Source organism: Sus scrofa, chromosome 11, assembly GCF_000003025.6.
Source record: "Sus scrofa isolate TJ Tabasco breed Duroc chromosome 11, Sscrofa11.1, whole genome shotgun sequence".
Classification (NCBI taxonomy): Eukaryota; Metazoa; Chordata; class Mammalia; order Artiodactyla; family Suidae; genus Sus; species Sus scrofa.
The window spans coordinates 32343556-32359296 of record NC_010453.5 but is presented as its reverse complement, the minus strand read 5'-3'; the positions used below and the strand labels follow the sequence as shown (position 1 = coordinate 32359296).

The 15741-nt window shown below is 43.3% G+C and overlaps 1 pseudogene; it reads left to right on the top strand.

The window, feature by feature from the left end:
* Nucleotides 358-15421, top strand: LOC100621837 (annotated as a pseudogene).

The window sequence follows — 15741 nt, the reverse complement described above, 5'->3', positions numbered from 1 at the left end:
GGCTGCCCTGGTGATCTGGAAAGGCTTGAGAAGGGAGATTCTAGGGTGGTTAGGGAGCTGTGGTTGGGGAAGTGTGTGAGGTTTTCCCCGACTGTGGTTTGTGTGGTTTGAACTTGCTGCTGGTGCCGACAGTGGGCGCACCGGCTTTGCTCTCAGTAAGCAGACAGCAAAAGTGAGTCCCACTCTTAATACATAGCATTTGCTGGTCCTCGAATGCTTAGTTTCCACGGGTCCTTTTAACTCCTGGAAAATAATCCTTATGCCTTCCAAAGAATAGATGGAGCTAAGAGACAGACTAAGGCAGTGACTTTTGCTTTGTTGGTTTAGTAACCTCCCAGGCTAATGACTGCGCCCCTGATGGCCAATGAGTGGAGGCGAGAAGTCATGATGGCGCGCAGCGCACGCGGCACTCTCGCACATGTCCATCTGCCGGCGCTCCTCTGCCCCGGTCTCATTTTCCTGCTGTGTGAAAAGCAGCCCACCTGGTTCTTGAAAGTCCGCATGGCCAGCCTGGTGATGACCAGTTTTTTCCTGTGGCCTGATGTTGCTTCAGGAGTTTTCCCTTTGCCTCTGAAAGGCTTTCTCTGTCTCTGTGATGGAAGTGAGTTATATTCGTTTTGGTCACAGGAAGAGGTCTCATCTTTGCTCTGCCCCCCCACTCCCCTAGCTCTGTAGGTAAAGAGATTAAAAGTGAAAGGAGGCCTGATCTTTTTCCAATCTCAGAACCACAGGATTGACTGTTGTCTACCCAGCAAGTGTGAAGGGCTAAGTGAGAGTAACCGGAAGCCTGCCGACTGAGGTCTAAGCACTGAATGTGGGGTAAAAGCTTGAAAACAGCCTGTTGATAGTACATAATAGCCCGAACAATTATTCTCTCCCTTGCGGAGATTCTAATTAATGTAGGAATGCAAAAGAAAAGGCTGAGTTGAGCACAGAAGGTCGAAGGCATGAAGAGCTTGGCTTTCCCAGCAGCACTTAGAGCCCTAGGAAGTGTTTAGGCCCAATTTGACATTTCAGATTGAGCAGATTCAAGTCCAGGTTTTTTTTTTTTTTTTCCTCCCACCTGGCATAATCCTAGCCTGTGGAAGCCACAGTTAATAACTATTTCCCTGAGCCTAGAGAGAGTTCCACAATAGAATCTCTGATTCTGGCAGACTCTGTGTGTGTGGAGGCCAGCGTTTTCAAAGCTGGCAGACCAAGGTTTGGCCTGCTCTGGGTGTAAAAGTCTTCAGCATGAGTGCTGTTGTTCCCCGTGCCCCTTTCCCACCCTCTCAGCATTACTAACCCCTCTAATGCCACTTCTGCTCTTGGCACTTGAGAGTGACTTTGCCCTCGAGGGAAGTGGTGGGCGTGTGGAGGGAAAGGGGAGCAGGTTTTAATGGCTGTGCTTATTAGGATAGATCAGCCAGAGGTCCACGGTGGGTCTAGTTCTGTCAGGCCCTGTGGTCACTCACAAATGAAGTTATAATACAAGGCAAGCCCACACAAGAATGTTGGGCACCTGTGCCGTCCAGCATGCTATGCCAAGTGTTACGGGACGCTCAAAGCTAAGTTGATAAAATGGCAGATGATGTTTCCAGAGGAAGGAGCTATAAGGCAGAGCTCCTGCTATTGACTCACTGCTATCAAATCTTGGGCACCAGATTCGCTTTGCCATCCGCCATTGCTATACCTTTGCTCAGTTACTTTTCCTAGTGGTACATTTTAGGAGACAGGTACTTGTCCACTAATTATTACAGTTCTTCCTGGAGCTGTAGAATCACAAATACCATCAAGTAAGAAAATGTGTATAAATGACCCTCCTATGCTAGGAACATGGTATTTACTTAACTGTTATCGTCATCTTCCTAAAGATGCAGGTCTGTCCCTTCTCTTTCATCCATTTTCTTCTTCCTTTCCCCCTTCATGCCTCTTCTGCATTCCTTTCCTCTCCTCTTTCCTCTCATTGGTTGATCTCAACATTTTTGTTGTCTGTCTCTCTGCACAGATGGCCTCTTGCCTCCACTGGGTTGGAAGTTCTTGAGACTCAGACCTGAGTTTCTGGATTTTTCTCTCTATTCTCCTTGACTAGCACTGTGCCTTGACAGTGGATTGACTTAGACACACCAGAAAGTCATCTATAACAGATCATCTCATCCCACAGGTGGAGGTTGCCTCCCTATGGAAATTGCCTACCTTATTATATCTTCATCCAGAGTAAAGCAGGGCAGGTCTGGTGTCAGAGACTTTAAGAGTCACCATAATCGCCCTGTCCAGCCTGTATGTGTAAGGTATGAAGGTGGAGAGAAGGGGAGGGAGCCAGAAGAGCTGCTAGGTAGCTACTGCAGTTCTTTTCCTGTACCTTGTGGACTTCAGAACTAGCCCAGTCATTTTGAGGAAGCAAAAGCTTGGGAGGAAGATGTTTTGTTTGGGAGCTTTCTCTCTGATGCCTGAACTCAGAAGATTTTCTCAAACCAAACTGTCCAGCTAAGGGATTAAAAAACCTATATGTAATAGATGCCTAGAAAACCCTTAGGCAAAGTGCCTAAGATGTATACAGAAATTTTTATTGCTTTTTTTCTGAGAAAGAAGGGGGTGGATAAGGGAAATGTTGCCTGGACATATATAGCTCTTCTTCTGAGAAGGAGGTAGTGGTCAATGGTCATTATTCATGGGTCTTTGCAGGGTATTAATCACCCACCCCAATGCCCTTTATCAGAGTCTCTTTCTCTCCATTTGCCCACTTGTTCTAAGCACTGCCCCTTTAAGGTGGGTTTACCATCCAGACCATCAGATTCCAGGTACACACTGTGGTTCCACTCCAGGGTCAGTATCTCCTCCCTCAGTCCACTGTGTCACTTACCTTCATCAAATATTATCTGTTTTCCATCCTTCAGGTTCAGGCCCTGATTGCTGATTTAAATCCATGCCTACTGTACAGCACAGGGAACTATGTCCAATCCCTTGGGGTAGAACATGATGGAAGATGGTACAAGAAAAAGAATACACACACACACACACACACACACACACACACACACACATCTATATAAACATCTATATATATACACACAAACATATATATATGACGGGGTCACTATGTTGTATAGCAGAAAATGACACAACACTGTAAATCCATACGCTAATTAAAAAAAAATCTCTGCAAAAGATTTCTTGGGCCATTTCAGGGACAACCCTGGCTATATAATGCGTTATTTCCATTTAAACAAGTTTCTCCTAGGAACCCAAAAGCTTAAATCCAAAGAAGAACTTTTTTTGTTTTTTGGTCTTTTTAGGTCGCATCTGTGGCATATGGAGTTTCCTGGGCTAGGTGTCGAATCAGAGCTACAGCTGCTGGCCTACACCACAGCTCACGGCAACGCTGGATCCTTAACCCACTGAGCGAGGCCAGGGATCAAACCCGCAACCTCATGGTTCCTAGTCGGATTCATTAACCACTGAGCCACGATGGGAACTCTTTTTTTTTTTTTTTTCAAAGAAGAACTTCTAATGGTGAGGTTTTTAGGCATAAAGCCAGACTAGCAGGGATGGCCTATTTGAGTGGGGAAGAGACAAAGCCTGAGACTTTGGAATTCCATGTCTCAGGTAGAAACAAAGTTTCAGGCCTTCACTCATTGCACTTAGCTACCATTACTGAGATGTGTGCTGGTACATGTTGAAAACTGTTTTCTGGCTTGGGTGTTGGAACACCTGAGTTCCAGTTCCAGGCTACTGCTGTGATATTAGGAGAGTCTGGGTCTGAGTTTCTCATCTGTGAAATGAATGTGAGGGATTAGGTCATCGGCAAAGTTCCTTCAGCTATGACTCCACAACTTTCCGATATGGGGTTTTGTAGGACTTGATTTAAACATGGTAGGTGGGAGATTATCAAATGGTACTGAGAGAAGGAGGATGAGTGCACATGAAATGCCAGGGTAAACCTGATCACTTTGTTGTCTCTGTGAAAGGCAACTCTGGAGGCACTCCTTCCCTAAGCGGCTCTCATTTGTGTAATTTCCATGGCTGAAGTATCTACACTGCCTGCTAACACTTTCAATTAAGTTAAATGACTTCATGTTCTGTTAAGTTGGGGCTGGCTAGGAATTTCATGACTTTCCCCCTGACTTCATTACAATAATGCTTAGCACTAGGTTCACATGGGTGATGTCTACTCGACAGTATTTTCATAATTGTACAGCTATCATCAAATTATGTTGATTCATGGCTGGATGAGAAATGACAGTGAATAGCATAATTGTGAAACTTCATAAGGCACTGACGTTTGTGCTGAAAGCACAGAAAAATTCAGCAAGTATTATAGCTGTTACAGTGGGAGTGCAATTGTGAAGACTTCATGGGCAAGTTCACGGAATCAGATGTAATTAAGCATGAATTAAACATGATGAGCTACAGGGCTAATTTGAGAAGTGCCGAAACTACATTATGGAAATCCTCTTCAGAAAATATGACCAGCTCCTTTTTAAACATATGTCAGATGCCTAACATATGGTCTCCGAAGGCCTGCAGCGTACCTTGGGTGATCCAGGGCAGTCAGCATATGCTTGGCGCCGTGGAAGGTCTAGTTCATCAAGCCAAGAAGCCAGGGAACATGATGGGAAATCAACCCAGGCTTGTCAGAATCTCTCTTCTCCTTCAGAACAAGTACTATAAATTTCAGGAAAAGTTGGAGCCTTTTGTAGGGTACAGTGCTGTGTGCTGACATCTCAACAACTCATGAGTGTAGGTGAATGCCTACTTACAGTCAGTTTACATGGATAATAACAAAGTAAAGAGTCAATTTCATAAGCCGCCCTCACTAATGCAGTCTATTGACAGAGCTATACCTTGCACAGGTTAGGGGATGGAGACAGCATCCTTCTGTCTAGCTCTTATCCCTTGAACTCTCTTGCATGCCCTCCTCCAGTCTCCTTTGTAACCTTCCCTCAACCTCAAAGAGAAAAAGTAAGATGCCAGGAGTCAGAAGGGCAGAATTGCATGTTGCAACCTTCTCTTGAGAGGGGGTGGGGGATGGGGTGGAGGTGTGACACCATGCTTTCAGTGTCGCCTTCCTTATATGTAAAACTGGGATAATTATATTACATTTCCTACCTCACCAGGGCTCCTAAGTGAATGTGATGTGATGGATGTCAGAGTCTTTCCTCTCTGTCTGTCTATGTTTATATCTGTATCACCTACATAGAAGATACACTTCTGGTTGGCTCGGCTTTCTGGTCCTATTCCCAGTGGCCTATGGGAGATGATGATCAAAGTTATGAAAATAACAACATCGCCGTGTGTGATTGGATCATTTTGATGTACAACAGAGGTTGAAGAAACATGGTAAATCAACTATACTTTAATAAAAGAAAACATCAAAGATGACCATTTACTGTATTTGCTCTGTGCCAGGCACCACACTAAACACCTTATGTTTGCTTTTATATTTATATAGAGAATTGAATTTTATAAAATGATCCTTTCTGAATCCTAGAATCATAAAGTGTAAGAAGACTCAAAATGTCTAAATGTAATGGCTATTTTCTCCTTAAAATAATGTGGTTTTCTGGCTATCATTATGAAGTAAATGTGTCTCACCTTCATTGCCAGTGGTTTGTGGTCTTTGTGTTGAACTCGTGGCTGCTTCCAGTCCCAGTGAAAGGTTTTGGCAGGACATTAAGTATATTGCTATCATATCTCGTTGTACAAAGGAATTTTCCTCCATCCAGCCCTTTATTGTTTTCCCCCAAATTCAGGTGCACAGAATGACCTTCTTTCAGTTTTAAAGAGATAAGTTTGCAACTTGAGAAGCTCACTGCCCACAAATGGTGGAGGAGACTAATGACATCAACAACTTGCAGGCCTGGTTTAGATAAATAACAATGACAGATCATTAATGGAAGTTCAGGCATGTCTTGGAGGTTGATATGAAAGAGCACAGAGTCATCCTTTTGCTGCATAAATTTCAGTGCCTCCAACAGAGACAGGATCCGCCACTTGTGACCCTGCAAAACAATTGTGTTTTCACGTAAAATCTTCCTTAAAGTTGAAAGGGTTAGAAGTCTCTCTTGGCAAGCTCATGAAATATAGGTGGAGAGGAGAAGAAACTGTTTATCAGCATCTTCATTGTCATCATTTGATCATCTTCTCACCATCAGTTACCCAGGGAACATCTGTTAGGACTTGAGTTTCTACTGCATGCAGTATGGTCCTTGCCCTGGATGTGTCCATATGCAAAGATTTCAAACAAGTGAACAAGCAAGAGAGAATGTGCAGATGAATCATTCCCAACAGGAATAAAAATAAGAAACAACAAAAAAAGTGGTCTCGGAGTTCCCTTTGTGGTTCAGTGGTTACGAAATCTGACTAGGATCCATAAAGGTGTGGGTTCAATCCCTGGCCTTGCTCAGTGGGTTAAGGATCTGGTGTTGCCATGAGCTGCGGTGTAGGTCACAGACGTGGCTCAGATCCTGCATTGCTGTGGCTGTGGTGTAGGCCGGCAGCTCCATCTCCGATACCACCCCTAGCCTAGGAGATTCCATATGCTGCAGGTGCAGCCCTAAAAAGGAAAAGAGAAAAAAAAGGTGGTTTCATAATTAACTTTTTTTTTTAATCCCTAATTGATCTGCCCACACAGAGGTGGGTTGCAAAAACCAGGAATATGATTATTGAACCACTGAGGGCCTTGAGTGTTATCATGTTAGCAGTTCCTTCCCCCTTAGCTTGAAATCTGAAGTCTACTGTGCTCACACATAGTTTTCTGTGCCTGCAAAAAACTGGGAGGTGAACCACCAAATCCTCTGCTGAATGTCAGTGATCATTTATTTATCTATCAAACAGGTACTTATTTTTTCGCCATATCTGCAGCATGTGGATATTCCTTGGCCAGAGATTGAACCTGCACCATAGCAGTGATGACTGGATCCTTAACCCACTGACCACCAGGGAACTCTGCTTGAACATGTTTTGAATGCTTAGTAGACTATCCTCTAATCCGTCTGAGCACTCTCTTTGTATGAGACCCCTCTGAACATTTTGTATGTCCTCGTTTGTGCCTCACAAAAAGCTTGCACAGTGGGTATTACTAACATCCAAATCACAGACTTATGAATGGGGACAGTAATTGTGGTCTTCAGATTGAGAATCATTTGTACCACATGCTAGGAAGTTTTGTTATTTTCCCTGTAGTGTGTGTTTTAAGGAATAAAAGCGGAGGAGAATTCTTTAGAATATATTTAAGGGGGAGCAGAGGAGGGACAAGAGATAAATCAGGAGGCCAGTGTGACATTTCAGGAGAGTAATGATAAGAGCCTAACTAAAGCAGTGAAAGTGGAGATGGACATGAGCAGAGATGCTGAGAGGTATTTAAGAAGGAGAATCAATAGCAGTTGGTGACCAATTGGGTATGGAGGGCAAAGAACAGGAAAAATATAGCTGGCCTCTCAGCCTCCAGGTTTGGATATCTAGGGATAAACTGAGAAGCTATCAGGGACAAGGTGTTTTTGTGAGGAAGCTCATTCAATGTGTGTAATGAGTGAGAGGTAGTTCTGGGAGGTCCTCTTTCAGCAGACTCTCAGATGGAGGATTCTGGAGCTACGGAGATCGGCGTTCCTATTTGGAAGTCCTCTGTGGTGTATAATTGTTTGGCGATGGCTGGTGGGGGTGAGGTTTTATAAGTCATGTGTGATGCTGAGAAGAGAAAAGGAGCAGAAGAGAAGCCAGCAGGAGAGATCACAAGGGAATGAGGAGAGGAGCTGAGGGAAGAGAAGATGGCCAACAGTGTCAGATGCAGTGAGTGAAACAGAGACAGAAAAGCACCTGTTCCGTTGTTGTTGATTTAGTGATAGCTGTTTCGGTTGTGCCAGGTGAACAGGAATGACCAAGTAGAAATCATTAAGTGTAAGAGAGCCCTTTAAGTCATCCGTGAAAGCAGAGAAGGAAAGAGTTAAAGGGATAACTTAATTACTGTAGACAGGGAGAGACCTGCTAAGAGCATGGGAGAAATTGAAGATAAAGAAAGGAAGGAGGATGTATTTGACGAACAGGCTCTCAGAGGACTTGGGTGAGCTGTACTCCCAAGTGCATGCAGAGGGCTTAGCATTCAGCAGCTGAAGGACCACCTCTTCTTCTGAGGTAGAGAGGAAGAAAGCAAGGATCCAAACACGTTTTTGGGTCAAAAATAGGGGCAGGGTGTCAAGATATTTCTTTTTCTATGGCCTTCATTTTCTCCATAGAATAGCAGGTGCAGTTGTCTGAGAGTCAAGTTGGAAATGGGATTTGATGGGAGCAGAGATAGTTCAAAAGAGGCAGCTCAGATGTTAACATTTTTGGACAGGATCTGGAGCAAGGTGACTGGGCACCCTGGGAACTCAGACGGGTGGACAGGTCATTAATTAGGAACCGTGCCATTCCACACAGTTAGGAGATTTTCTCCTGAGCTACACAGTCACTGGACAAGTCTATGAATGGTAAGTAGGTGTTTGAATTTATCCAGGGTTGGAGGGTCTCCTGGCAGGTTCATCCAAGAGAGAGAGATCAGAAAATTCGAAGAGACTGCAGATGGAATCTCAGTAAGATTCAAGAACAAATGTATGTGGTAAGGGAGGGAGTCAGCTTTATCCTCTTTGTTTCTCAGTTCTCTGCCTCCATCTATTTAAAAACCCTTTGCTTGGCCATGGACCTTGATTCTACTTGTCTGATTCCCACTGTCCCTTTTCTTAGCATTGGATCCTGCTTCCAGCATTTTCAAAATCCATGCCTCAGGCCCCACCTGATGCCCAGAAATTCTGCCACCTGGAGATCACTTGTGGTGCCAGCCAGCCCCCTGGGACCAGTGTTTGGCTTCTTGGCTTCTTTCTGGAGGTAGTGTGTCTCCTCTCCAGGTGGGTCACTCTTTTGCTTCTATGTCCCAAGGTCAGGAAGTGATGTTTTCTGGAACTAGAAAAGAGAGGATCAGAAAGCATTACCCTTATTTTTATCTTCCTAAAATATGTCACCTGGAAATGAGAGAAAGAAGAAAAATCACTATTGAACCTTTTAGTCTCTTCTCTTATGAGACTGAAAAGATGATTGCGTGTTATCAGGTAATACAAGAGTGGCTGATAAATGGTCATATATTCAAATACTGGTCATATATTCAACTTTTCTGGAATAATTCTAAGAAAATTAACCTGTCCCTTCTCTCCATCTTTACCATGTTTTACTGAACCTGAGAGGGTCAAAGCCAGAGCTAGACTTGTATTTTACGGATGTCAACAGGCTGCTGGCTGTCTGCCCTGCAGTGTTCTCCTGCTCTCTGCTTTGTATGCAGGTCATATTTGAGAGCCCTTCTGTGAGGCTGCTGCAGGGTTTCCATCTGTCTTGAGCTCAGTAGAGCTTCAGGGATCACGATAGGAGATTCACATGCACTGACAGGATTTTTATTTCACCTGCTGTTGATAAAGAAGAAACGTGAAAATTCCATATAGTCAGGCTGTTCCTTTTCTATCCAGTATTCATTGAATAAACATCTATTGACCACCTACTAAGTGCTAGGTACTTACCCTCCTTGGTTCTAAAGATACTAAAGAGAACTCAGATATAATTCTTAATAGTCCCGTGGGGGTAGAAGAACTGTAATTAAATAATTTTTGAGATAAATGTCAATTTCAGCTATAATCAGTGTTACGAAAGAGAAAGTGTATACACAAACACATATTTTATGACTGTACCTGAGGCATAAGGAAGTTCCCTGGCCAGGGACTGAATCCAAGCCACAGCTGTGACCTATGCCACAGTTGTGGCAGCACTGGATCTTTTTTTTTGTTTGTTTTTGTTTTTGTTTTTTATTTTTATTTTTTTATAGATTCTTTTTTTTTTTTTTTTTTTTTTTTTTTTTTTGTCTTTTTGCTATTTCTTGGGCCGCTCCCGCGGCATATGGAGGTTCCCAGGCTAGGGGTCCAATCGGAGCCATAGCCGCTGGCCTACGTCAGAGCCACAGCAACGCGGGATCCGAGCCGCATCTGCAACCTACACCACAGCTCACGGCAATGCCGGATCGTCAACCCACTGAGCAAGGGCAGGGACCGAACCCGTAACCTCATGGTTCCTACTCAGATTTGTTAACCACTGACGGGAACTCCAGCACTGGATCTTTTAACTCACTGTACTATCCAGGCCAGGGATTAAACCTGTGCCTATAGAGTGGCCCAAGATTCTTAACCCACTGTGCCACAGTGGGAACTCTAAGTATACTGTGTTTTGAGAAGAGATCAGAGGTACCCGCTTTACTATGTAGGGGCTAGAGAGAATTTCTTAGAGGAAGTGCCACTTAAGATATGAATAATAGCTGGGAACTAACTAGGTGGAGAGTGGGAGGGGTGGATATAGGCCTGGAACAGAAATGAATTGAAGGATAATTATGGGCTTGAGTTCAGAGAGTGAGGTGACATGTTGGGCAAGATGAGTTCCCAGAGTAAATTGGAAACATTCAGCATTTTTTAAACAGTGGAGTAACACCATCAGTTAATATTACTGTAGTAAAAAGGATGGATTCAAGGTGGGGAAAATGAATATTGGGGACAAATAGTTAAGGGACAATCTCCACGGTCCAGCTAAGTAATGAGAGTAGGCTAGATTAGGATTGTGGCCGTAGAGACTGAAAAGTATAGAAGAATTCATGCTGCATTTCAGCCATAGAACTAACAGGACCTACACATGGATGAATGTGCCCAGGGCAGAGGGCAAGTGAGGGATGATGGATGATTTCCAGGATCTAACTATAGGGATCATAGTGACAGTGTTCAATCAGAAGGCTAGGGGACAAGCAGCTTTGGTCAGTGAGGTCCTAAAGTTAACATAATGCAATGATGTGCATGTCTTTTTCCATTTTATGTAATTTTCAGAATTCCTAAAACTATTTTTAGTTTTTTAGAATTTGGAAACAAGTTATTTGTGAAAAGTGTATTTGTAGGTCCTTTGATATCATCATTGGAGATATGCGTGGTCAAAGACAGAACAACTGCATTTTCAGTAAGAGACATAATGTGTGTATAGAAAAGTATAGAATTAAAACTGAAAAGGAAGTGGGAATTTAAGGCTCCTAACAGTGGAAGTGTGTGTGTGTGTGTGTGTGTGTGTGTGTGTGTGTGTGTGTGTTGTGTTTTGGCTGTATGTAGGGGTATATGGGGGCAGACTACAGGCAATAGATGAGCTTATTTTCTTACATACCACATCCATAAATTTGCTACAGTCTTCCCCCACCTTAGTGTGTCGTGAATACAGTAGACCTTATCCTCCTGTGCAATGATAAATTGAGACAAATTTTCTCCTTATTGGTTTTATGGATTTTTTTCTCCTTAAAATCTGGAATAATATTTTTTCTTTATATTACTGTAAATAATCATTCAACTTCAATGCTGAATATTCCAGCTCTTTTTTCCCTGAAGTTCCTTGCTATTGCTATTTGTGTTGGATGGGGCACTGGGTCCAATTATAGCTTTGCATTTAATTACAAACTTTGCATATGTGTGCATTAATTAGAAGATTTTATTGCTTTGTATTTTATGGCTGGAGGTTGTGAACTATAGCAATCCAATATACCACTTAAGGGGATAATACAAATTTAGAATAATAAAAAGAAATTTATAATGATCATCTCAGGCATCCAAAGTATTGTATAGAAAAATAATAAAGCATAAATGCAATATACACAAGACTCAAGCCCATTCTCCTTCTTTAATTAAGAGATTTAATCTTGTAAAAAGACATTTAAAGATCTGGCACAATATATAGTTGACACGTATTTAGGATAAGGATCTAAAAGTAGGACCTTAAAAGTGTGTTTAAATGTGCCTGCCCTCTAGAAGAAAAGGGATCATGGTGTTAAAACCCACTGCTCTAAGTTCATTTGTATGTGAATAAAGTGGTCCCATAATGATGAGGAGGAACACAGGTTGTTTGAAGAAGCCTTCAAAATCAAGAATGCTATTTATTGCTAGAAAAGAATGAACCTATATAACTTTGTAAAACAGTAATTGGACTGAATGTTGTAAGACTAAAGGCAATAGTAACTATTACAAATGCTGTAATCTAGTTAGTAAATATGTTTCTCACAGGGGCATTGGTTAGAAATCCTGAAACAACTCCATGTATATACTAGAGTTGGACAAATAAGATCATATATTCATTTATGTAATAAATAGATAGAGGAGTTCCCATCACAGCTCAGCAGAAACGAATCTGACTAGCATCCATGAGGATGTAGGTTCGATCCTTGGCCTTGCTCAGTGGGTTCAGGATCTGATGTTGCTGTGATGCCGGTTGCAGATGCAGCTTGGATCTGGTGTTGCTGTGACTGTGCTATAGACCAGAGGTTACGGCTCTCTTTGGACCCCTCACCTGGGAACCTCCATATGCCATGGGTGTGGCCCTAAAAAGACAATAAACAGACAAACAAATAAATAATTAAGGTATATAATAAGCCAGGTTTCTCATTATTGGAGCAAGGGAGGAAGGCTAAAATCAAACTGTAGTGTTGGGCTGGAATCAGAGGTATCAGTATAAATTCACAGACTGTGATATATACACACAAAAACAAAGATATGAGTATATGCATGGGTTAGTATACACACAGGTATTTCCTAGCTCTGTTTGCTGAGAGGGCCTAAGAAGCAATGCCATTACAATAGCAATGAGTATATCTGGTGCCCAGAGCTTGGTTTTTAAATACACTTCAATGAAAGGAGCCAGGGTTCATAATGGAGTGGTAGATTCCAGAGGTGAGGCAGGGGAAACTCATGATTAACTGATATCATCTTGCAGTATAAGGAAGTGCTTTAGAAAGGAAGTGTGCTTGCTCTAAGGACACATGAGTCAACCTGAAGGAAATCTTGCTGTCTAAACCTGGAACAATTTGAGCAAGAGAGAAAAATAATAAAAACACTGATTATAATTAGGGTCTCCTCAAAGAGTGCCTTAAAGGGTCAGCCTTCTATGAGAAGCAGTGGCCCTGGAGACCAGGAGCAATTCCAAGAAGGAGCTTGAGGGTCCAGAGGAAGAAACTGGGCAGAGGTTTCTTTGGTTTGTTTGGGAAGTAGGGAGGGAATTAGCTCCCTGAAGGAGCAGAGCCTGGAAGAGACAGTGACTGCAACAGCTTTGAGCCCTGAGGGAAGCTAGTGTTACTTGGGCAGAATAGGTTCAAGTAGGAAGAGGAGCCTGGGTTAGGTTGGGTCGTTGTGGCTGTAGCAGGATTGTCTCCTTCTAGTGATTCCAGAGGAACAGACCACATAGACCTCTTTTTTCTTTGTAAGGATAAAGAAAATTCATGGGAACAAGAGTGGTGAGGGGTTTCTGGAACTGGCATACGGAGGGTTCCTGAGTGTAGCCCCCTCTCTGAAGTGAATATATTGGCTCCTTTCTGAGGAGGCAGAGGGACATTCAGAAAGAGGAGGCCTGAGAGACCTGGTGTTCCCCAGCTTTGGGGCTCTCAGAAGTCTTAGAGCAGAACGTGAGGAGGAATATTATGAATTATGCTACGTGTAAGGAATATGGTAACCTGCTGACTTTCTCCAAGCTCTGCTCAGGCTTCCCTCAGTGGGGTGGTTTGAATAGCCAGACATCAGCTTAATGGCTTTCCTTAGTTCCTTTTATTACCTCAACTAACTGCTTTATTATCCTGACTATTTCCTGATTATCCTAATTATTTCCAGGATAAACCTCCTTCTTATTATTATGTAAACTTTAGGTAGATTGCTACCTCAGAATTATAAATTATATAAAGTGTTGCAAATATTAAGGAAGCAAAGGATCAAATAAAGGTCACTGGAGTTGGCGGCATCAGTAAATTCCCTTCTGCTACAAATGATGCTAGGATGCTAGGATGAATGGATCTGTGAAGAGAAGTTTCTCTGTGTCTGATCCTTACACCAAGACTCCTTGGAAGATTACCTGAGACCGGTAAGCCCCTTTAAGATTCACTATGACCAAAGTCTCCTCCCTTTTCTTTTTTTTCCCGCCTTTTTAGGGCCAAGGCCTAAGCCGAAGTCACAGCAATATTGATCTGAGCCTTGTCTGCGACCTACACTATAGCTCACGGCAAAGCCGGATCCTTAACCCACTGAACAAGGTCAGGGACTGAATCCAAATCCTCATGGGTATTAGTTGGTTTTATTACTGCTGAGCCACAATGGGAACTTCAGAAATCTCTGTCTTTTCAATATTGGTGATGGTGATGGGGAAGAAAAGAGGTTAAGAATGAGGATGTTGGTTGCCTGTCTAAACATTTACTACCCCTATCAACTCTTAACATAAACTCAGTATCCCACCCTCCCCATTGAAGTCATATGGGGAAGCGGATCCTACATCCAGCTCCAAGGGCTTGATTCATTCAAGGGGATATCAATGTTCATTTATTTAATGAATATTAAAGAAAACTTATGTGCCAGGCCTTGTTTTAGGTAAGTAAACAATTCCAAATCCCCACCTAACACAGTGAAGTTAACATTGTAGTATATGCTTAAAGAAAATGTACAAATGAAAATGCAAAACACCTGGTGATGAAAACTCAGGAAGAAAACAAGGCCTCAACAGGGATGGCAGGGGATGTAGGATGTGGTGTGGGGGAGGGTTGCTATTTTAAAAGGGTGATCAAGGAAGAGCTTGATGGTTTCTTCATAAAAACACCAAATGGTGCTTCTGAAGCATAGTCTGGCTGGAGTCGGGGGTGGGGGGCAAGGTCATGGAACTTGCCAAAGCAAGACCGGGACAATGAGTGCCTCTCTGTCACCAAGCTGGGCTGCCTCATCAAAGACAGGAAGATCAAGTCCCTGGAGGAAATCAATCACTTCTCTCTGCCCATCAAGGTGCTGAGATCATTTACTTTTTCCTGGGGGCACGTTTCATTGGGATGCGGTTTTGAAGATTGTGCCTGGGCAAAAACAGACCCATGCTGGCCAGTAGACCACATTCAAGGCATTTGTCACCATGCTGGTGACATGTCAGTTTGGGTGTCCAGTGGTCTAAGGAGGTGGCCACTGCCATCTGTGTGACCATCATTATGGGCGAGCTCTCCACCGTCCCTGTGTGGTGAGGCCACAGGGAACAAGATGGGCAAGCCCGATACCGCCCATTGTGAGGTGACTGCCCTCTGTGGCTCCAGGTGTGTGGCCTCATCCCTGCTCCCAAGGGCACTGGCATTAGCTCAGCCTTTGTTCCCAAGAAGATACTGAAGATGGCCAGAATTGATGACTGCTGCACCTCTGCCAGGGGCTGCACTGCCACCCTAGGCAACTTTGCCAAGGACACTTTTGATGCCATTTCCAAGATCTACAGTTATCTCACGTTTGATCTCCGGAAAGAGACAGTGTTCACCAAGACTCCTTATAGGAATTTCACTGACCATCTTGGAAAGACCCACACCAGGGTTTCTGTGCAGAGGACACAGGCTCAAGCTGTGGCCACCACATAGCTTTTTATGAGAAAAGTAAAGTGAATGAAACTAAAGGAAAAAAAGGGCTTGATGAAGTGACATGTTCTCCTACCCTTGTCCTGTTTTAAAAGGAGGTCAGTTCCGCTAATGAAATCAGAGAGGAAGTCTACTGGGGAACTTGTAGGAAAACGTTTCCTCACAACAAAGACAGAGACACAGGAAGAGCCAATCTCCCATCTTCTTCTGGATGTTATTATAATTGGATGCGATGCCAGGAAGAGCAGCAGACACCTTGCTACCAGCTTGATGACACTGAGAATGGCAGGGTGGAGAGAGGGAGAGAGAACAAAATTTAGACC